A 22,985-nucleotide genomic window follows, 5' to 3' on the forward strand; every position below is an offset into this window, starting at 1 on the left:
GCTGGGCTCGTCCTGCATTCGCGCTATATATTCCGCCGACTATAGTATGTGTGTGTGTTTTCAAAACTCATTCACTTTTCTCAGAGATGGCTGAACCGAATCGCTAAAAGTTGATTTCAGATGAAAAGTATAACGCTCTCATAAGCTGCTATTGAATTTTTTGTCGATCGGACTTCCGATTCCGGAGTTACGGGTTGAATAGTGTGGCCACCCAGCAAATTCCCATATAAAATGGTAACACCATGATGTCCCAATGGTGTAATACATATTAAAAAAGGGTGCAACATAACTCGGATTTGCGGGTCTAGGTCACTAATGATCATTTTAAGCAATTTTGACCACATTCGCTACCTATGACGGTTCTTGACGCCCCGGGTACTTTACAAGTTCGTAAGTTAAAGTCACACCTTTTTCTCAGGGAATGATTGACCGATTTTTATAAACTTGGTTTCAAATGAAAGATACAATACTCTCATGGGCTGCCATTGAATTTCATTCATATCTGACATTTGGTTCCAGAGTTACATTACGGGTTGAAGACTGCAGCCACATAGCAAATTCTCTTGTAAACTTGCACCATGATGATGTCCAAATGATGCAATACATATTGAAACGGATTTAACATTACTTGGATTAGCGGGCCTAGATCACTAAAGACCAATCAAAGTAGCATTGGCCATATTGGCCACCTCTTAGGGGGGGGGGGTGGAGATAGCGTAGTTGGTAAATCGATTGCCTTGTACGTAGCTCACCTGGGTTTAATTCCCAACCCCGCACATAGGATTAGAGATTTTTCTAAAGAGATTTCCCTAACCCAACAAAGAGGCGAATGACCCTAAGATTAAAACCTCTATAATCAAAACAAAAAATTATTCTCCACCTATGACGGTTCTTGATACTCTCGGGGAACTAGCAAAGTTCGTAAGATAATGTCACACCTATTTTTCAGCAAATTCTGGACTGATTTTTATATACTTGGTTTCAAATGATAAATACAAAACACCCATTGACTGCTATTGAATTTCATTCAGATCTGACTTTTGATTCCGGAGTTACTACGGTTATATGGGAATTTAAACCGAAACAAGGTACCGGGCATATTCCAGAATTAAAGTCACATCGGATTCGATGATGACTGAACCCATTGTCACAAACTAGGCCACTCTCACATCCTCTTTTACAGTTATAATCCCTTTCCCCTCCCACTGCATTCCAAAATATGTTAACACGAAGACAACTTTTAACTTATGTTGATTTATCCATTTAAATATTATACGTCATCGTCAACATGTTGCTCATGAGGTTCTTGGCAGTCGTGCCCTTGTAAATATGTGCAAAGTATAATAAGAATATAATAGACATTTTCACAAATATATTGAATATAACTTGCTATTGGATACATGAGAAAGGCACAATTACACCATTAGGTGGATTAAAACAGGTTTTTTTTTCTAGGCTACCCTATCATGGCTAATTATCATGATGTCAACCAATCCTTTTCAATCAACTCTACTGTCCATCAATAGTCATTCATTTATGTTCAATTCAGATAATTACTCGAAAGAAAGTCATTCTTTTGTTTAAGTGGTTTGTGATCTGAATATAAGATGTCAATCGAAGTCCAAATACTGAGATGTTGAGCCGAAAAAGTTTGGTTGAGTTCAAATGGTTTACAGAATTTTTGAAAGGGCCTCCATAACTGCGTCACATTTAAATATTAAAGTAACTGAAGACAATTTATCAAACAATTTGATAAAATTCTGAGAAGTAGCTAACTCAAAGCTCTTTTATGCAATGTGTTTTTGTTCGCGATATGATGTTATATAATAAATATTGTACTGGAATCCTCTACGATATATCGAAAAGTACCAGTATTCATTTTATACAATTTATGCGATTTTCATTTCATTAGAGATTTTTTTGAGTCGAACTCGAACCTACGTTCTTCTAGGGGCCATACACTAATTACGTAAAAACATATGGGGGGAGGGGGAGTTTCAAAATATCTTACAAATTCTTATCTGAGGGGGATGGAGGGTTTATCCTTTCTTACGTAATATCATAAAGCAAGTTTAAAAAATTAAATCCATAAGGAAAATATTCTTTTTAATAAGAAAAGGGAACTGTTTTCATTTGTACCATATATTCCTTGTGTATCAAACAATATGAGTAATTTTTTGGCTCTTGGTTGTACATTTTTCTGTTCGGGAACTGGAGTCACAATATACCTTACAAGTTACGAAGTGTTGATACCCTTCGTGTTGTTAGACCGACTTTGTTCTTTTCAAACATTCGATTCAAATCCGCAAGGTATCTGGAAAATGTTCTAACATGCGATTGTCAAAGATCTTGAATGTAAAATATTTCCAGAGTGTGAACTGTATTTTAATTCAAGAAAATTCGAAGATGGTTAATTCGGAGCTATGCGTACGATAAGCGTCACAGCTGGAACTCAGAATAAATTCATGCCAGAAGAGGTTATAAACTCTTTTAAATTCTACATCACAAGAAAATAGAATCAAAGGAAGTGGAATATAGCAAATATATTATGGACCAAATTGGAGTTACTGGATATCTGACAACAGTTATTCTTTCTACTGGGCGAGATTGGCATGCAATTGATATTCTGCAGATGATTACAGTTAAATTTTGTCATGAGTTTTCTTGTAATAATTCTATACATATCGTTTTCGCTATAATAAATTTGATGAATTAACAATTCGATTTTTTAATTACGATAATCATGATAGGATCTTATGTAGGGAGAGGGGGAGTTCACCAAAATCTTACGAACTCTTATCTGGGGGGGGGAGGGGGAGGTTGAAAAGCTCTAAAAAGCCTTACGTAATTAGTGTACGGCCCCCTAGCTGCGTGCGAACTTCGCATCAATTCTGAAAAATTATGAATAAGCAAATATCGTTATAAGAAGCATCCCATCTCACTGCATGGTGAAATAAATCAGGTTTTTCCTCAGGAAAATCGTCAGTATGTTCCTTCTCTCAATCCCGAATGAATCCAAAAGCCAGACCAGACAGCTGCAGTATCAAGATAGTACAAGGTGGTGAAGAGACCGGTGGCGACGCACGGCGTCACGACATAACGTCGTCGTCCGCCGTTGTCACATCGTTTTTGATGGCGATATTTAGCTTGGCGTATAAGCACCGACGCCCAGCCAGCAGCATCCAAGTGCGGACGTGTGTGCGTGTGACTAATCGTCTCGGGTTGGAATAAGTCTCTCCCATTAATGCACATTATTATTTAGAAGGAAACTTGCGAAGATCTAGCTGCATCACTTCCAGCCAACCAAGCCGGTACAAGTAAGGACCCAGCTCTCCGATATGGAGTCGATTCTGATGTTGGAGGTGGAACGAAGAATGCTGCTTGCGCCGAAGCGCTTAGAAGATTTATTTATATTTATAAATATCTTGCTTGTTTTCCTTACACTTTTTCACATCTCACGCTCGCTGCATGACACTGGTGTTCCCTACTGGTTGTCTTTCTTAGGTCGAGGAATGTAATGCAATCGTTCGAAATGAAAATAAACCAGGTTTTCTAAGTTCATAGATTAATGAATGTAGTAATTTTGAGATCTTGCGATCTATTCTGATTTAATACATTTTAACCCTTCCAAGTCAAACTTTTCTCTAGGATTTATTTTCACCTTCCAGGGCTCATTACAATTCTGCTAGTCCATTTACAATAGTGTAGTTGCGTGGAAAAGGTAGCCAATGCATGCACAATGCGTTGATATATTTTATCAGATCAGATATAGAGCTGGTGTTTATTTTTCGCCATTAGCTGAAAATGTTACTGGCTGCATTGCTCAAATGGAATCCAATCAGACTGAAATTGGTAACTATATTTCTACGGATGTTGAAGAAGAATCACTATTTTCGGCGATCTTACGACTGTGGTCCACTAGGAGGTTGATAACAATCTTTTTTTTTCTTCGGACAAAAACCCAGAGGCCGTATTTTATCCGGGGGATTGAAGCAGAGCAGACAGAGCAGACAACCACTCCTCTCGAGAGGGAATCTTCACATGGAATGTCCTGTAATATCACTAGGAGGAAGAATATCTTCACCCCATGTAATCATTTGTGACCACAATCGTTTATGACTAGCAGCAAGATCAACATGGTTACTGTTCCATAGCCTAATAACCTGCAGTCTGTATACACATGATAGTGCTTCTTGTTTGAGGTGTATGTGTAATGGTTTGATATTTAGAAGTGCCTCAAGAGCAGCAGTCGGAGTCGTGGTGAAAGCACCAGTCAACGCCATGAGCGCCATTCTTTGCAGATGGTTTAGCTTTGACTGGACTGTCACCACCTCTCCCCTCTGCCAGCACACAAGGCATCCGTATGACAGTATTGGACGTACAATTGTCGTGTAAATCCAATAGATGTATTGAGGTTTGCGACCCCATGTCTTTCCAAAAGTTCGTCTGCACTGCCCGAAGGCCATGCACGCTTTCTTGACTCTGAACTCAATGTTAGAAGACCAATTCAGTTTGGAATCAAATATAACTCAAACGTAATTGACTTGATCTGCAACCAGTAGCTCCACAGATAACAGACGTTTGGGCTAGAACAAAATTTCTTCAAAAACCTGTGTAAACTTTCAAATTGATAAACGTTGGAAATCCGTGTTTCACTATTGCCATCTGCGCAACTGTTTGCTACACGTGTTTGACAGCTGCACTCTAACTGCATTGTATCGATCACTGCGCCATCTGCAAACGTTTGCCAAACGTGTTTCAGACGTCTAATTTATTCGGAATTTCAGTAGCGGATATTTACACACGATTCAAATCGAGCCTAAACGTCTGTTATCTGTGGTAGCTCAGAATCAAAGAACTGCAAAGGACGAACCCCGGTTGTTATTTGCTTCTTCGTGAAAAGAACCATTGAAGTTTTGCTTGGATTAACTGATAATTTAACTTGTCCACTCCACCGTTCGACAGCTCTTAATGCCTATTGCATTCAGTCAAAGATTCTTCCGATGCAAAGTCTTGCAATTAGTATTTGGTAATCGTCAGCAAACCCATAGGTTGGAGATCCAAGCTCATTGTGTTTCTTCAACAAGCCGTTGGCAACCAAGTTCCAAACAAAAGTGAGAGAATGCCACTCTGAGTACAACCGCAAATACTCAACTTCCGTATCTCAGCCTGTCGCAGTGACGAGCAAACAATGTGGTTACCAAGCATTGCGTTTATCCAACCCGAGATACATGCAGATACCCCATGATCACGCGTCGCTTCCAGAATAGACTGGAAGGACGCATTGTCAAAAGCACCTGCAATATCTAGGAATACACCCAAGCTAGATTACTTGAGCGAGAAGGCCTTCTCAATGTTGTTAACAACATCGTGAAGCAGAGTAATCGTGGATTTCCCACACTGATGTGCATGTTGCATTTTGTGCAATGGATATTCAACTAAACTAACGTTCCTGACGTGATGATTGATTATCCGCTCCAAAGCTTTCAGAAGCAAAGAACTTAAACCGATAGGCCTAAAACTTTTGACTTCCTCATAACTTGAGCTATAGGGCAAGATGTTTGGCATCTTCTAGCTATTGGTCATTTGCTTCGACCCAATTTTCAAGCCGGAACAGGATCATTTTCTCGAACGACTTTAGGATACAGGACAGCATTGCAATCGGTTGATACAAGTTGTGATTGGTTTTCCTGGTTTTGAGATGCCGATTACAATCGCTTGTCTCAAACCTTTTTAAATAAATTCAATAGGCGTTTTTTGGCTGTGTCTGACAGAATTTTATTCTGTCTGACCTGGGGCTTTACTGTTACCTAATGCAGGAAAGTGCCTATTTTCACTCTATTAAGGAGGGTGCTTCACTAATTTATCAACTATTCGGCCTTCAAACGATGGAATGCGTACACATTGCCATCAACAGCTTTGCTTCTTTGTTGATAACAAATATACAGGCCCGTTCACAGAAAATTCTCAAGGGGAGGGTTTTGATTTTTTTATGTTTCTTTTAAAAGGAAGGTATAGAAAGCCTCAAATAATGAAGATTTTTTCCTAGACCTGGAGAGCCGAGTCTTGTGTACCAATCGTCTCAGCTCAACAGATAGAGTAAATGTTTGTTATCGAGAAGGAATAGATTCGTAGTAGATTCGGATTGGATTGTAGTAGCTAAGCCTGCTGACTAAACCTAAACCTCTTGTATCTCGCAATCCTCATCCATCTGGGGCAACCGTTAGGTACTACTTCAGTAGGGATTGTGCTCTTACTCTTTTTGATTTTTGTTAATCGTTCATGTTTTTATCCAAAGCTGTTTTTCTTTGCTCACTGTCCAACCTTCACGGTTTATCTGAACTGCGCTGGTCTGCTACAGCCTGGCGAGACACAAAGCGATCTGAAGGTGTCGACCATAATGATTCACATCTCTTCACAAGTACCTTCGCAGGGTTTCTTATCCTTTTTCACGCCACTCGTTTCTATTTATCTGCTATCTGAGAGTTCCTCGGTGGCGGTATTTCACCTAATACCGATGTCCATTTGCACGATCCACTTAGCTGTCAGCCACTCCGGCGGAGTGATCATCGGCAGTGAAATTTCTCCAGATAACGATATCACGATTTTCTCCAACCTCGTATTTTTCTTCCTTAGTCCCCGTTGTAGCCCGCTGACCGACATCTGCTATGGAACTGGTCTACACACAACTGCTACTAATATCGAAACTTCTCGAAACGATCCATAAGAGAAGCCGACTAACTTGACATACATCCCTTTCCAGCCACCCTCACAGTGTTTCTTCCTTGTTTTCTTAGTCGACTTGTGTCTAGAATGGCTGAACTCAATGACATTGTATGTGTCAAAAGGGTTTGCAGTATATTTATTTCCTGAACAGGTAGTTCATAAGTTTTTAAAAGTAAATCGAAACCCTCATGGGAGGGGTTTGAACCCCCAAAACCCTCCCTTGCGCTTGGGCCTGCAGTATAATAACACAAATACCCTATGCTGTATTTCACTCCAAGGAGAAAAATTGGGTAAACACGAAAATATCTGACCAGTGCGAAAAATTTTCGTTTTTCTATTCCGACAAAAAGTTAGTGTCGGTTTCTGATGAGACGAAGGCGAAACGCACCCATGACTAATAAGTTGGAATTTGTGCCCTTTATGTACAAATACTTGTTTTATCAGTTGTTGATGGAGAAACACGAATAACTTGTGAAAATGTTGTAATAAAACAAATTAATAAATTTTAAATTAAAAATTTCTCGAGAACTTCAGAAATTTCAGAAATTTGTTGTTATAAGCATTTTGATTTAAAATGGCGTTTAGAAACATAATCAAAAATAAAATTGTTTTTTTGACTGCAAATAGTACAAATTATGAAAATGTGTCTAAGGTTGTTGTTAGGAAAACTTTTTTATTAAAGGCTTCTCCATGATCCAAATACACTGGAAAAGATTCTTTTACGTCTTTAAAATGATAAACATTACATTGTTGACATTGTATGATAGCGTAACGCGAATAACTTTTAAAAATGGCATACTTACACGAATTAATTGTTTTAATTGGAGAAAAATCCCAAATATCTCGAAAACTATCGTATTTTGGGAGATTTTCGTTGAATGCATTTTGATTTAAAATGATACTTTGAACGATATTCTGTAATAAAATTACAGTTTTGTATGTCAATTAGTATGTATAAAGTTATTGTTAGAAAAACTTTGTTACCGACAAGTTCTCCATCATGCAATCACATTCTTTTCTTTTTGGGTTTTGTTGACAAAATATAAAAATTAAAAAATGGGTTTTTCGCAATTTAAATTTTTAACGTAATTTTTTGTTTTTGTGAAAAATGACACAACATTTTTTCAGCGCATATTTTGTTTCGTACAGAACTATTCATTCCCTGTAACACGTTCTCAGGTAGTTTTGCTATATAAAATAGTTATCGGACAAAATTTTTTTGAAATTAATGCACCTAGAAACGTCTACGCCCTTTTTAAAAATTGCGATTGAGTCAAAATAATCTTATTGGCTGTTTTTAGTCTTCCATGCCTGTGAAATCTGCAAAGCTTCATCGGAATATAAAATGGTCGGTTACGATTTTGGAGATTTTCGGACGGATCTTCGGGCGGGGAATTCCTCACCTGTTTTGGAGAAATAGAATTGCTCCGTGCTGTTTTGGCCCGACCTAGCTTTTTGTCACTACGGAGAAACGGCTCATGAATGATATACGTCCAAAAACGTGCATGTTGTACCCAATGACAAAAATTTTCCAAACTCGCCAGAATTGTGCCAAATTGTGACATTTTGAGAAATTTTCAAGCGGAACCTCTAGAAAACTCCGAAAATAGTTGGAAGTGAGAAATAATTCAAAGCAAATTGGCGTTCGGCATCAAATAATAATATGATTAATAATAAAAAAACGTCGGTACAAAATCTGATGGAAGGTGTGAAACGTATAACCCGACATTTTGCAATGGGGACATCAGAAGACTATGTATTTTGTAGTCATCGAACTTCAAAAAGATGTATATTTTGTTCATTTATATAACAACATAATCTGCGTGCACTTAAACGTGCTCGATCAATTTTTGACTGTCCCCCATTTATGACAGTTTGCTACAATCCACGTGAAATATAGGTCGGAAAATATTAATATTACTTTTCACGTAACCTCGACGTGAACCGTTCTTCGCTTCATAATATGCAAAATTTTACATTGATTGATACATATTTCAGAGCTCAACGAATAAGATTGGCAGAACGAGCCAAGCTCTCCTCCACAGTTGAACGACAAGGAGAACGAAGCAAGGCGGACAAAGGTTCCCCCTGAGGTAGATCACTTATTCGCCCCGTCGCCAGGGAGGTTCCAACAAAAGAGCAAAGCTCACCTCCCTAGCTAAATGTCACGGACCGCTGCCGGAGCAGTCATCGAAGATACATCCGAAGGAGAACGCGGCCGTTTTTAGACCCGGCCGGTCGGATGACATTGCTCGTCGCCAGCACAGCCGATTATCAGCGAATCAGTGAAGGGAAAGTGAACGTCACGAAAAAAGTCGGTAAATCTATTAGTTTATTTGTTTGTTTACCTTTTGTGCTTTGTTGTGTTACGCAAATCCGAAAATCTTGGTAGAAGCACCTAGGTCGCCCTGACAAGAAGGGTCCGCCGGGCAAACAAGAACCCGAATAGTGGGCAACCCGTTACTTTTTTTTCGAGAGTTGTACTACTGGAGCTGTAGAGCTAGGTTCTCGGAAGGGCTGCCCGTCAGAATCACACACTACAAACTACTGCAGACGTGATTCAGAATGTGATATTCATTGTACGGTTCAGGTATGTGCGGGCGTAGGGACTCGCGATCGCGTGTATCATCGCAAAGAGCTCGAGCATTTGTAGTTAACGTGTTCGATCGCGTGTGCGTTTGTACGTCGCGTGAGCTAACGTGTATGTAACTTCGCGTGTATAAATTCTATTTTATAACGTGTGTTCTTGGATAATCGCGCGCGGACCGTGAGTCTAATACATTATTTTTTGGTGTACGGCTAAGATGCTAAAAGAGTGTGGGATCTTCCATATCACTGGAGTGCCCGATGATGTCGCCATGGAACGTGTTGTCTAGTGGATATGTGCTTTATTTTTTTTGGTCCTACTGAATGTATGAACCTAAGTTATTAGGACAGAGAGTAATTGTGTCCGGACGTGATCGATTCATGAGCGCGAGAAAACGGACGTTTGTAGGTTCGTGTTTGAGACAGCGTTTGAAACTTCGTGAGTGCTAAAACGTTCTCCTTATTACCAGGGTGTTATTAAGTTTGCGCGATCGCGAACGTAGATGTGCATTGTTAATCGCGAAGGGCTTAAGCGTTCGTACGTTAACGTGTTTGTCACGTGTGGTCGCGTTCATGTGACTTCGCGTGTAAAAGACTGGATTTTGTAACCGTGTGGCATTTCCTATATTTGTGTGCGTTCTTGGATGGTCACGCGGACCTTCATTCTGATAGTTAGATTTTGGTGTACAATTCACATTCTGACAGGGAGTAAGTTACCCCATATCACTAGAGTCCTCGGTAATGTCACCATGTAACGTGGTGTCCAGTGGATATGAGAGCTCTCTTTTTTTAATTGATCCAATTGAAGGCATGGACCTAGTCTGCTGATTTCAAGGATAGAAACATCCGGAAGTGACCGATTCATGATCGTGCGAGTGCGGGAGTTTTTAGGTTCACGCTTGAGACCGCGTTTGAAAATTTATAGGAACTGAGACATTCACTTCACCACTGGGATGCCATCATGTTTACTAGATCGGGGGTGTATATGCCGGGGATGATCGCGAAGGGCTCAAGCATTTGTATATTAACGTGTTTGTCACGTGTATGTGACTTCGCGTGTATAACTTCGACTTTATAATGACGTAGTGTGTATTTTTGTTTGATCGTGCGCGGACCGTGAATCTGAAGCTTAATTTTTTGTGTATGGTACATATGGTAGTCCGTTTCCCCATATCACTTGAGTTCCAGCTCATGTCAGTGGTGGGTTAATGTTTGAGACCGCGTTTGGAAGTTTAAAGATGCCACGTTTACTTAACTACCGGGGTGTTTTCATGTAGGCGAAATCGCGGGCGTAAGTATATGTGGATTATTGCAATTGCATGGTCGCGTTTAGATAGCGTATAGTAGAGATATACTAATAAAAGGAATCATAACATGCCGAATAAAGAAAAAAAAAGATGCAAAGAGCTTGACTAGAAGTGTATAAATTGAACAATACTATTTTGGTATACATAAATAATGGAAAATCAAACTAATAGATGTACAAAAGAAACAGACTAATGAAGTAGAATAGAAAAACATATTTAACATGCAATCAAACTCCTCTAAATGCGGCAAATGTTGTATATTTATCATTAACGACAATTGCATGCTGTTAGACTTTCATCATGCAATGCTGGCCGAGAATGGATGACTCGCGTGTGTCGGTAAATTTCTTTTACCCTAACTTATTCAACCCGATTTTCCCGGAGGAATAGAACCAAATGCTCAGATTGATTACCAGAAGTATTAGCCACTATTCTAACATATACGTCAGTTCTGCATCCATTCCCTGACCCAACTGTCACAAATACTAAGACAAATACATACATAGATAGACATACGACTAGCACATAACAGTTGTACACTAGTACGAAAAACTACGATTTTCACAAAGTTGCAACTAGTTGTTTTCTACTTATTCTACTTTATTAAATTAATTTAATTATTGAATTAATTCAATTGGCATATGCACGATGACGAAGTCGACCGATAAATGGACACACAATGACTCCCTCCGTGAGCCCCGTCCACGAATACCACCAATAGAACAATATTTGCAAACACGGCACACAGCAAAAGTCAATCTACGTCGATCCGCCAGTCGGCCACAACACCGCGCATAGACCAGTGGTTTAGCGTTGGTATGCGCAGATGCAGAATATGAAGCAACATATAACATAAAAAAGGCGCATAAGCCCTCTCGGTCTCCTCGATGCACCACTATCGAGGCGTAATGCAATACCCATCTTAAAGCAATTGATGGTTGATGATGTTTGCAATATCGTCAAACCCCTAAACCTTGGGGAGGGAATAGTGGGCAACCCGTTACTTACAACTAAAACAAAAATTTCAAGTTCAGCACAGTAGATGTTGATTTTAAATATTGCCATGTGCGTCCTTCAACTAATTCTTTCGGAAATTCTTTTCAAACAGATACGGAATACGGAAAGTTCTTCTTTGTTTCGATTATAGAGGTTTTAACTTTGGGGATATTTTCCTCTTTTGTCGGGCTAGCAGGGTTTTTCCACTACGCTATATCGGCCAACATCTCAGGTAAAGTTCAATAGTTTAATCGAGACAGAAAGCTATGTTGTGTTTAACAACCTACAATACGTTGTACAGCGATCACCTTCCATATAAAAGTCGAATATAGCCTTAAAAGTGGCCGGAATTTGATGTAAACTTCACATTGGGGTAATTTTGTGGCGCTGAATTCATATGTGAAGTTCATTTTTTTAATTTTTTGTGCCTCAAAATTTTGGCACTTAGGGTTTGAAAATTCAACATTCACGAATATAAAGTGCACTATATCTGAAAATCGATCTATTCAACCTGCTTACAAACAGAAAAAAAGTTAAATCATGAAAAATCTAAAATAAAAATATTGAGGTTTTGTGCTAGGCGACAAATGTTTTGTGTTTGTTGTTTTTGTCGTAAAAATGCGATTGATTGGACATAATCCTTTTCATCAAATCATACCTTATACAATACTTTTAAGCATTCAGTACCCCACCTATCATCGCAAATCATAAAGATAGAAAATCTCATAGAAAATGGGACAAATATACAATCACAGGCAGTACAGAACTTGTTCAAAAATGTTTTTGTGCTAGGAAGTGTGTGGAGCGAATTTTTTTTTCAATATTGGTTCGAAAATAGTTTCACGGACATTATATTATAAGGCCTCACGGCCGGCGGATAGCGTGGATAGCATTACCCGAAAATAACCGAGTTGGTAATTACCCACTCGAAATTTTGGACATTTTCATAAATTTGAAATCTGCCACGTATGTATCTCGGGCACACATTTGAAAATAGCGATGCACAACAACTTCATTTACACAAACACACTGCAAGTGATTTAATGCAAAATGCGAAAATGAGACAAATCCTTATTATATTACCCTCACCCTATGCTTACTACCCACTCGTTGCAAAACTGTAACGCCGGCCCTGTAAGGCCTGAAGTACATTGGAATAACGGAAAATGATTTTATGAATGATTTCGAAAGCAATGGTCTGATTGATTGCCACTGTTTGCTATAAGCACGTAAATTAAATTTGTTGCGTAAGTCACGACTTTATTTAGTTTGCTGACCAGATTTACTAACTACTCATTTTATAGTTGACTAGCTAGTGAAGCAGATAGAAGTTTTTATCGATACCCAACAATTAGAAAGAACGAAGGAGAAACTTACAAATCGTGCGTTCACTAAAGAAACGCGAAGAAAAGAAAATTGCGTCGATTTCAGGAGCACCACACATCCAAAAGTTGGCTACATTAAAGAAAATAAGCCAACAATAAAATGACTTTTCTATTCAGGTCAAATTTCAAAATAAATAATTGATGATTTTATTAACTACGGTTCTGGAATTACGTCCAAAGAAATATATTGTGCACCCAAAACAGCGCACTAACATTTTCTGATTTTGCGCTCACAATCTCATGTTCATAAGCAATCCTGTATGAACATGGAGAATGACAGATCTTAAGCACTAGAAAAAAGTGTCTAGCGGCGAGCATCAGGACTAGAACCGACAAACAAGTTCTCGCCAAAATACACATTTCACTCTGAGCCAAAACCACACTTGACTAGTAACTCTCCGAATGAGCTGAATGTATCGAAACGAAAATTCCTCGTCTTACTAAAATTTGATGACGGGCCTTTTATGCCGAGCAAACAAAACTTTTGTACACGCTGGTTGCCAGTTGTGATCAGTTGTTTGATTGAAAACACCAATAGTTTATTTAATTTTGTATTTAGCGTCTATCTTGTGGCCAAGTCGATCTGCCATGATACTGATGAAACGAAGTTGAAACACAAATTCCTCGACTTGCTAAAGTTGACTAGCTAGACGAAACCAAATGCTTGCGGGACGTCACTCATGACTAGTTGTTCTATCTGGCCATTAAGTTTGTTGAAGTTTGATACTAATGATATTGATAAGACGAATTCCAATCGCAAATTCCTTGCCAAAAAAAAACTTTTCTAAATTTTACCTAATTTTTGTGGTACTAAAAATTAGCTATTACAATAGTTAAATAATTCAGACACTGCTTAATCATTTTAAAACAAACTAATACGAAAATCGTAAAAGCTAAAATATACCTATTCTCTGTCATGTCACCTAGAAACTAGAAAAAATTTCCTTCTAGTCACTAAGTGACGTGACTGTGAGAATGTGGCCTCTGTACTTATTCAAATAAATCAATGTTAAGGGCTACATATATGTTCAAAGATTACGTATCATTTTGCAAGAACAGTACTCATAAAAATCGAATTGAAAGTTAATAGCTTTTTACTGAAAAATGTATTTCTGTGACCTGTAACGTCTACCTGTCTTACTGTCTTTTAGCTGTCATATTATACATAATAAACTGTATCAAATGCCTATTATGAGGTTGTGATAAATAAATCTTCAGAACCTTTCCCTTTGTTTGTTGTTACTTTTCATAGGTCCAATATAGTCCAACCTTTGTAGATTGTAAATTTACTATGATTTTGTAGGTGAGTAGATCTTTTTCCTAATGAAAAAAGCTAACATAAGCAATGTGCCAAACTAAAGTACCAATGAGTTGAGTGATTCCCTGTACGAGTTTTGCTTTTAAAGCACAGCTGTCTCGTGCCGATCTTGCAGAATGCATCTTGCCCTAAGTGATAAGCCTCTTTCGGTGCATAGATGTGATGACTCAGACGCTTACCGTTCTCCAGTTGCTACTCAGCACCCGTTTCTGTTGTTTTCAGCTACAAGTCCTGCTCGCTGCCATCAAGCATGAAGAACCGGAATATGCGAGACCAGTTAGTTAGCACAGCAGAATGAAACAAACAGAGCCGCAGTAGCAAAAATCAATCGAATAGGAATCTAGTCGTGTTCTCGGTAGTGTGCGTGTGCGATTAATGACAGTTCTCCAGAGGATCAATCGTCGGGTTTTTTTCTCGATTGATTTTCTTTCTTTATTATGCCAAACTTGATTTACTTTTGTTTCGTTAATCGCTAGCGCAGAGTAATTATTTTGCAAGGACAATAATTTCGTTTTTACTGCCTAATGCTATGAATGCATTTTTACAACTCTCACTCACACTAACTACGATTCCGTACCACTTTTTCTTTCCCCCTATCTGGTGCATGCGTCGCACTCTTTTTCGCTAGCTTTCAGATTGCCTTTCCCCATTCACACTTTTTGCTGGTGATTGATACTTTTTCGCAAAAAGAAAACTGATACCTTGTTTTCACTAAGCCGACACTTCACAGAAACACTGCGACAATCACTTAACACTAGAACGACGGACCTTACACGTACACACTAACGGAACCTCTAGAGGAGCTAAACTAAGAAAATGATTTCTAGCTTTCACATCGAAAAAAGCCATTCACGACCCTAGTAGTACACAAGAAAAAAAAATCTCCATCCGAACATGAACTTTTTCCCCGTCGCCGATCTGGCAGAAAAACATCGATTTTCGGGGTCAAACACGGCCCGCACGCATCATCTGTCCGAAAAATGTAGCACCGGAAGAAACTATCGAACCGTAAACCACTGACCGGAGCTGAAATTTGTCCAATTTTTGCGTTCTCCACTCGAGCTCTCCGAATTTTTCCTCCTTACCAGAGCACAGAGATGGCTGCGATTCTCGTCCGATGGCTGTGTGTTCTGGCTGTCCGTGCGACCACAGTGCGAGACGATATATTCTTGCGGATTCTTTCTCTCCGATTGGTGGCCTTCGCGTGATGAAGATGGTTGCGTGAGCTGTCAAACTCGGTGGCGACCTCTTGACAGTAGGAGACGGTTGCGGTGCGAACTAGAGATAATATCGAGCTGATCGTTTCAGTAGCGTTTACCCTCTGTTGGCTACCGGATGGCAACGCTGCATAGGTAGATGCGTTTGTTGACGTTTTGGGGGATGGTACATATTCTGTTTTGGATGATTTAAAATGACCGTTACGGCTTACTTTAGTTTGTGTTTCAGTTTTAATAAATGAAAAATCTGCGTAGGCAAATGCGGCAATGGTTTTTATATGAAGGCATCATATCAATTTATCTATGATGAATTTATTTTTAATTTAGCAACATTCCGTTATGCATAATATTCAAACGATACCAGACATTCAATTCACATTTAATTTGGAAATTTAAGAGATCATATTTAATATGTCTGTAAAGAGCAAAATCGCCAGTAGTAACTGTATAAAATAACTGGATTTCCTAATTTATTTGAAAACAATTAATTTTCTAGCTGTAATTTTGATGGATTGTTTATCCGTGTTTTAAAATTGGCCTATACAAACCTCATTCTTGCGCCGGTTGTACGATCTTGCCCAACACTCAAACGAGTAGGACTAACGAAGAACAGTTGATGAAACTTTATATATGTTCTCTACCATTTAATTCCCATATGTTTGTTTATAGTTAAATGCACTTGCACTTCACTATTCAACAGATACCTGGTATTTCGATTACTAGTTGTAATCTTCTTCAGTGTTTGTTAGAAGATTACAAGTAATAATCGAAATACCAGGTATCTCTTAAATAGGGAAGTGCAAGTGTATTTAACTATAAACAAACATAGTGGAAATAAATGGTAGAAAACATAGGTACATACAGTACGTTCATTCCGCTAAGACCTCCTTTCGCGTATAAATTGTGAGTTGATGAAAGCTCGGTGAGCTTTTTTATTAGACTTAAAGATTAGTTTGAGTGGAAAATTTTTATTTTTCACTCCCCTACGAAGCTATGATATTTTCAAACCTATAAGTGCTTTTTTGTACTCACTAGATCCATTAGTAAGTGAAACGGATGTATTACATTTAAGTGGTGGAGAAAATCTTCAAAATGGGTGTCATTTGTTAAAAGCTTGGTTGCGAATTTATCCTAAGACATCATTGATGAGTCACCATTAACTCTGGCGTCGGTTTGAAAAGAAATTGTCGTTGAAATATGCTTCAAATAATGTATGATTGATTGAAATGTAGTTCGTATTTACAGTAAAATTATCCGATTCTTACACATATTTTTGTTATGGTCACCAGAAATTGTTGGATGACGAAAAATGGGAACGTGGGAGAGCAGTTTTCAAATGTGTTTTAAAATGTAGTCTCACATGATTTCATGTTATAATACGTTTTTCTTAGGTGGGGGTGGTTTGGTGTAAATCATCGATTTTTTAGAAAATATTTTAAAGTTAGAAATGCAGAAGCAAAAACAGTCCTATGTGTTTGACTACTATGGTGAGCAACCTTCTGGCAGTCGCGCTAGTGCAGTGAGTGCACGCTGCTCTGAAAATCTAGCGAAATCGTTTTAGAACAGCTGCGGCTGCTCGTTCAGTGAGCCATTTGCGCGACTTCCGGAGGGATAATGAAAATCATTCAAACTTCAACCACAGAATATCATACACTCAGGGCCGCCAAGAGGGGGGTGGGGACGGGGTGTTTTCGCCCGGGCCCGGAGTTTTGAAGGGGGCCCGGCTTTATAACGGAAACTAAAATTTTGGTCAATGCTTTAAAAAATAATTCAATATCTTGTGTATGATTTTAAAAACTACTGCATATTGGATATCAAATATATGTATTTGTACCCAATTAAAAGATCAGACCAAGGCGGGCATAGCGTAGTTTGTACATCGACTGCCATGTACGCAGCTCATCTGGGTTCGATTCCTAACCTCGCACATAGGAATGGAGAATTTTTTTAAAGAAAATTTTCTAACTTGAATGAAGAAGTGAATGGTCCTAAGATTAAAATTTCTATAATCGAAAAAAAAATTAGATCAGACTTGCTAGGGGTTAAAAATTAATGATTTGATTAGAAGTCATGAGGTTGTCTCCAATTTTGTCAATATGAAATCGATTTTTTTGATTTATTGTCATGTCTTCGCAACTGCTGGGTAATTATCAAAAGTAATTAGAAAGAAAAAGAAAACTTCTCAACCTTCTATTTAGGGTTGCCACACCGGTTTTTTAGGCAAATTCCGGGTCTATGTTCATGCAATTCGGATTTCGCCCGGATGAATCCAGTGGATTATTTTGCAATTTTTTCTTCATCAGCAACTCTCAGCATCATTTTATAAATCGTCTAGCACACAGTCATCATAAGCATCATTCTCGGGTTGCAGACCTTAATCGATAAGTAGGGCCCCTCTCGGTGTTGGCCAATATTTAAAAAGTGCTCACCACCATTTGGGTTCAGATTCACACGACCTTCACTTCAATGGATCAACGGTTTATATGCTCCTCACAAAGATTCTTGAAAGGCACTGAAGTGTGATTTTACGCCCTGCGTTTGTTTACTGTAGAGCAGCGCACAGTTCGCTTGGGTTATCCTTCTCAGCGAGAGTGGCTGGTGCTTTTTGATTTTTTGCAAATATTCAAGGATGTGAAGTACTGCCCCCACTAAATCAACAAAACTCTTCACAAATGCGAAAAAATACACCTAAATGCTCTACCACAACATTACACTCTGCGGTGAATGTGAAGAATATATGATATATTTTGTACTACGAATTACATAAGAAATAAAGCAGAGCCTATTTAGCTTTTATGAATGTTTTCGAAACCAACACAGCGTAAAATCCAACCACAACCCTTATTTGTAAGTTGATCCATGTTTCGCTATTTTCTCCATTTTTACATGGATTTTTTAAAATTTTGTTAAAATTTCGTTGATTAATTTTTTCAGCACTTTAAAAAGCACTGTTTTTGGGCGACTTAGTGGAATGTTATATAAACACTTTTCTTTTTTGATGTCTTTCGCATATTGATACAAACACTGATGAAGGCTGCAAGTCCTGGTATATCTGCAATTTCAACATTCTGCTTTTTTTTATCTATTTCCATTGTTACCATATTTTTATTTTATCCTGCTTTTAACGCAGTTAATTTTTGCATTTTTATCCATATCACTTACCTTAATTTATAGTAATTGCTGAGTTTTTCCATTTTATTTGCAATTTTTCCATTCTATTTTATTTTTTCTGTTGTTTCAGATTTTAATACCCTGCTTTTTCATTTGTTTCTTTTGTCATCCATCAATCTTTTAAAATTAGTCTATTAGTTCCATTCATTCTTATCATTCCCTTTTTCTATTTTCTTTTTTCTCTATATATTTTTGCATTTTTCCTTTTTTAAATTCATTCCAAAATGTCTCATTGTCCCTTTGTCAACATTTCTCGTATTTTGGTACATATTTTATAGTTTTTTGCTTTCCGTTTTCCGTAGTTTTATTTTTTCTCATTGCAAATTTATTATATATTTTTTTAATTTTTTACACATGTTCCTTAATATTTCATTTTGTTCATTTTTGTTGTTCTTCATTTTTCCATATAACCTATTTTGAAAGTGCTTTTTCTGTTGGCCATTTTCCAATAGGTTTGTTTTTTCATTTTATTTATTTTTCTAGAAAAGTTAGATTTATTTTTTTGCCATTATGCGCATTTTTTCTTCGTTTTACATTTAGGCTGTTGTTTGAATTTCTGTCAAGTTTCATTTCTAATGCTGTTTTCCATTCCTTAAATAATCTAATTTATTTTTTCAATTTTGTGTGTTTCTATGATATACCATTTTAGTTTCATACTATTTTTTGTTTTCCATTTTGCCCGTTTTTGTTTAATTCATTTTTTTAATTTCTTCATGTTTATTTTATTTTTGTCTTTTATATCAATTCCTCTACTTTTATGCATTCTTAACGCTTTATTCATTTTTTTCTATTGCTTTAAATATTTCTTGTTTTTAATGTTGAATATATTTTATTATTTTCGAGCTTTTAAGTTTTATGACATCTGCCGATTTTTTTATAATTTTCACCATTTGTTCAACAATGTTCGACTTCTTTTATCTTTGCAATTTGATTGTCTAGTTTCCTGTTTTCTTTTATCGATTCTTACAGGTTTTGTTTTGGTTTTTGTTTTCGATTATACATTTTTTTGACAATTGACTTTAATTTGTTTATGTGGTTGATTTTGCGATTTTTAGTTTTTCTATACACACTTTCAATATAAAGTTTTCCCTTTATTTTGTTTTTTGTACAATTGAACAATGGGATTTTTGAATTTTTTTAGATAATGTTAATAATTTTTGCAATTATGTGCTACATTTTTAATCTTTCCATTTCTTTACTTTTACTAATACTATTGACGAAAAATTCCTCTTCAAAGTCACCAAAACGCGCTAAATCGTATTCAGAGTTGGCAGCACCCTTTCAGATTTTAATGAAACTTTCTGTACGTGTGAAATTTGTTACTAAAAGCCACTTTGCATACAATGTTTTTCCAAAAATGATCTTGACTCTCCTTTGAAAAGGGTCTAGCTTTTTTACCATTTTTTCAAATGGCTATAGTCTAAAAATGACAAATCCTACAAAAATGTTATAGGAGTGATTTTCACAAAATTAGTCAATTTTTTTAATAAAAATATTGAAAAAAACTTTTCCTTGTCCAAACTGATTTTTTTTGCTTGTATTTTTATCGAAAACTAAACCAATGAAAGTCATAATTATCTCAGAATTCGATTTCCCAACTGCTAATTGCCTGATACATGCAAAAAGTATCAGTAACAAATTTGTTATATATTCATAACAAACTTGAATGCGGATAAAAATAAGCCGAGATTTAACTAAATACCACTTCACCGTGTACGATGAAGTATCTTGTCTATGTACCCGCCCGGGAAGTAGAGTTTGATGGTGTAGTCTCCAACAAGGGCCTTAATTGCGAAGTATGGGGTTCGCTCCTTCAAGAACCTTTTGTTTCGGCCAGTTAAAATTCTGGTTCGCAAGCAATTGCGTTCAGAAAAAATCAAGGTGCTCCTTGCCGAATATGCTCTTCCAAACTTTGATCTTTTGAACGGGTCTACCCGTTCGCCTTTTTGTGCCGCGAGGCATGACTGCCGTCGTTGCAAACAATTCGGCCTAAAGCGACGTATTGTATAAACAAGGCGTGCTGTGAAAAATGTGAAGAGAATCATGAAAAGTTTACCTGCTGTGGAGAGACTCCGCATGATCTTTCGACATATCCCGCATATAAATTAGTTAGGGACAAAGAAAACATTATTTTAAGGAACGCTCTGATAAGAAATGGAAAAGAGCGCTACGCCACCCACAACGACTAATTTCTATGTTTCCTTGAAAACTAAAGAGCGAGAGTCTGACCATCCCATTTGGGAACATCTTCTAATATGCCTATAAATCTCCGAAAAAGAAAATCAGTTTTCTCTCCTAAACTTCCTCGTAAAGGCCTGAGAGTGTCCCTCGAAGACTGCTGTTACAAATCCGAAGTAAGTAGTTGCTGGTCTCGGTAATCTTGGAAACTAACAGGAATTTCAAAATGGACATCAAACACCCCAAGTGTCCCTATATTTAAGTCCCTACATTTCCCCCCGGGTTTTACCCAATGCACGATTAAAGGTCAGACAAAACGAGTACCCGACGCGAACAACCGTGTACACTCTTCTACTTCGTGGTGGGCAGAGTGCTTAGAATTGTACGCGAAAGGGACTTTTGAATGTCGGATCGCCCGAATTTTTCCCAATATACGCGACGCTACAAATGCAAACGAAAAACTTGATGAAAACTGAAAAACGCGATTATTGGCACCGGTCCATCGACGGATTAACGGACGGATCATCAGAGAATCAATGTTTCGTCTGGGGGCTAGGGCCTACGTTGTGTGTTCGATTCATCCTGTAATTGGAATACAAGAAACGTTCGTCATATGATGACAGCTATGCATCGCTTTTATGCTAATTATTATGACAGTTGTGGTGAGCGCTATCATAAAAGATACAGTGCTACCAACATTCTCCCAACAAAACTGATGGTTTTATATTTACCTATCAACGACCATGTCCATATCGTTATAGTTACAGGAGGGTCTCCGTTTGATGAAGCATGTAAAGCACTCTTTGTATTTCCTGAAGAAAACATAGGAGTTTTTGAGTACTGAAAAATCATAGCAGATTACCTTAGTTTGAGTTCTTTCTCAGTGCTCCATTCCGGGTAATGAGAAGGCGGGCACTTGGATTAGAATGATAATGAGATGGTGGACATTTAGGCATTAGACGGTGATATTTATGAAAGATCGCGTAGCTTCAACGAGTTTTTAATTATTTCTCTTCAGAGGACGCTCGAAACCTGGCAAATTTCGTGGAGCGATGGAAGCTTAGGAATACCAAATCAATATCAACAAACCTTGGTCTAAGAGAATGGACGAGGGTCATGACTTCATTCGGGTGAAACCTCGGGTCATGTACAATAATTATACGTAGAATGTCCATTTCCGGCGTATTGGGGTCGTGGGTTCGCGATTGTGGTGGCGGTTATCGCGATATTAAACATTGATACTATACCAAAATCCATTACTGATACTTTTTGCATGTATCAGACAACTAGCAGTTGGGAAATTGGATTCTGAGATGATAATGACTTTCATTAGTTTAGTTTTCGATAAAAATACACTAAAAAAAATCAGTTTGGACAAGGAAAAGTTTTTTCAAATAACTTTTTTTCCTTGAAAGTGCCCCTACTTGAATTTTTGACAGTAGGTAGGGAACATAATTACCTATCTTGGAACAAAATTTCATCCAAATCAAAGATGGGGTTTTTCTGTAAATCAATTTTAAATTTTCAGTGTGAGAGTCGATGCAGAATTTTTTCAATATTTTTATTCAAAAATTTGACTAATTTTGTGAAAATCACTCCCACAATTTTTTTTGCAGGATTTGTCATTTTTAGCCTATAGCCATTTAAAAAAAAAATGGTAAAAAAGTTTGACCCTTTTCAAAAGACGGTCTAGATCATTTTTGGGAAAACAAAGTGGCTTTTTGTGACAAAGTTCACATGCACAGAAACTTTCATTAAAATCTGAGTTGGCGCAAAATTCGTCTATGACTTCCACGATAAAACTTTAGGGTATTAGTTTTAAGAATGGTTCTGGAACGGTTCTGAATACTCTTTTAAAGCTGGAATAAAACCAATATAAAACTAGTATTTTAGTAATTAGAGAGTTTTATCATAGTTTAATTCCAACGTGCAAGTTATTTGAATTCTGTTATAAAACCACTTGGAAACAATTACTCAGAGTAGAAGACGGTATATCAAGTACCTGCTACAATTGACACTGGGAATCCTTTTTGAAATTGCAAAGTGTTGGTTTGTCGATTTCATTCGCAAGGAGCCAACCAAGTTCAAAAGCTTCCCAAAC

General features: G+C 37.6%; 1 protein-coding gene across 3 annotated transcripts in view; it reads right to left on the reverse strand.

Moving 5' to 3' along the window:
• LOC131684379 (serine/threonine-protein kinase Pak-like) overlaps positions 1-15,513 on the reverse strand; it is a 182,810-nt gene extending 167,297 nt beyond the window's left edge. For 2 of the 3 annotated variants that reach the window (XM_058967221.1, XM_058967218.1), the window contains exon 1: positions 14,498-15,513. The gene's annotated coding sequence lies outside the window, so the exon portion shown is untranslated. The remainder of the gene's footprint in view (positions 1-14,497) is intronic. The other variant, XM_058967219.1, reaches the window with a different exon arrangement.
• Positions 15,514-22,985: the final 7,472 nt, after the last annotated feature.

The sequence above is a fragment of the Topomyia yanbarensis genome, chromosome 2 (assembly GCF_030247195.1).
Source record: "Topomyia yanbarensis strain Yona2022 chromosome 2, ASM3024719v1, whole genome shotgun sequence".
NCBI classification, from domain to species: domain Eukaryota; kingdom Metazoa; phylum Arthropoda; class Insecta; order Diptera; family Culicidae; genus Topomyia; species Topomyia yanbarensis.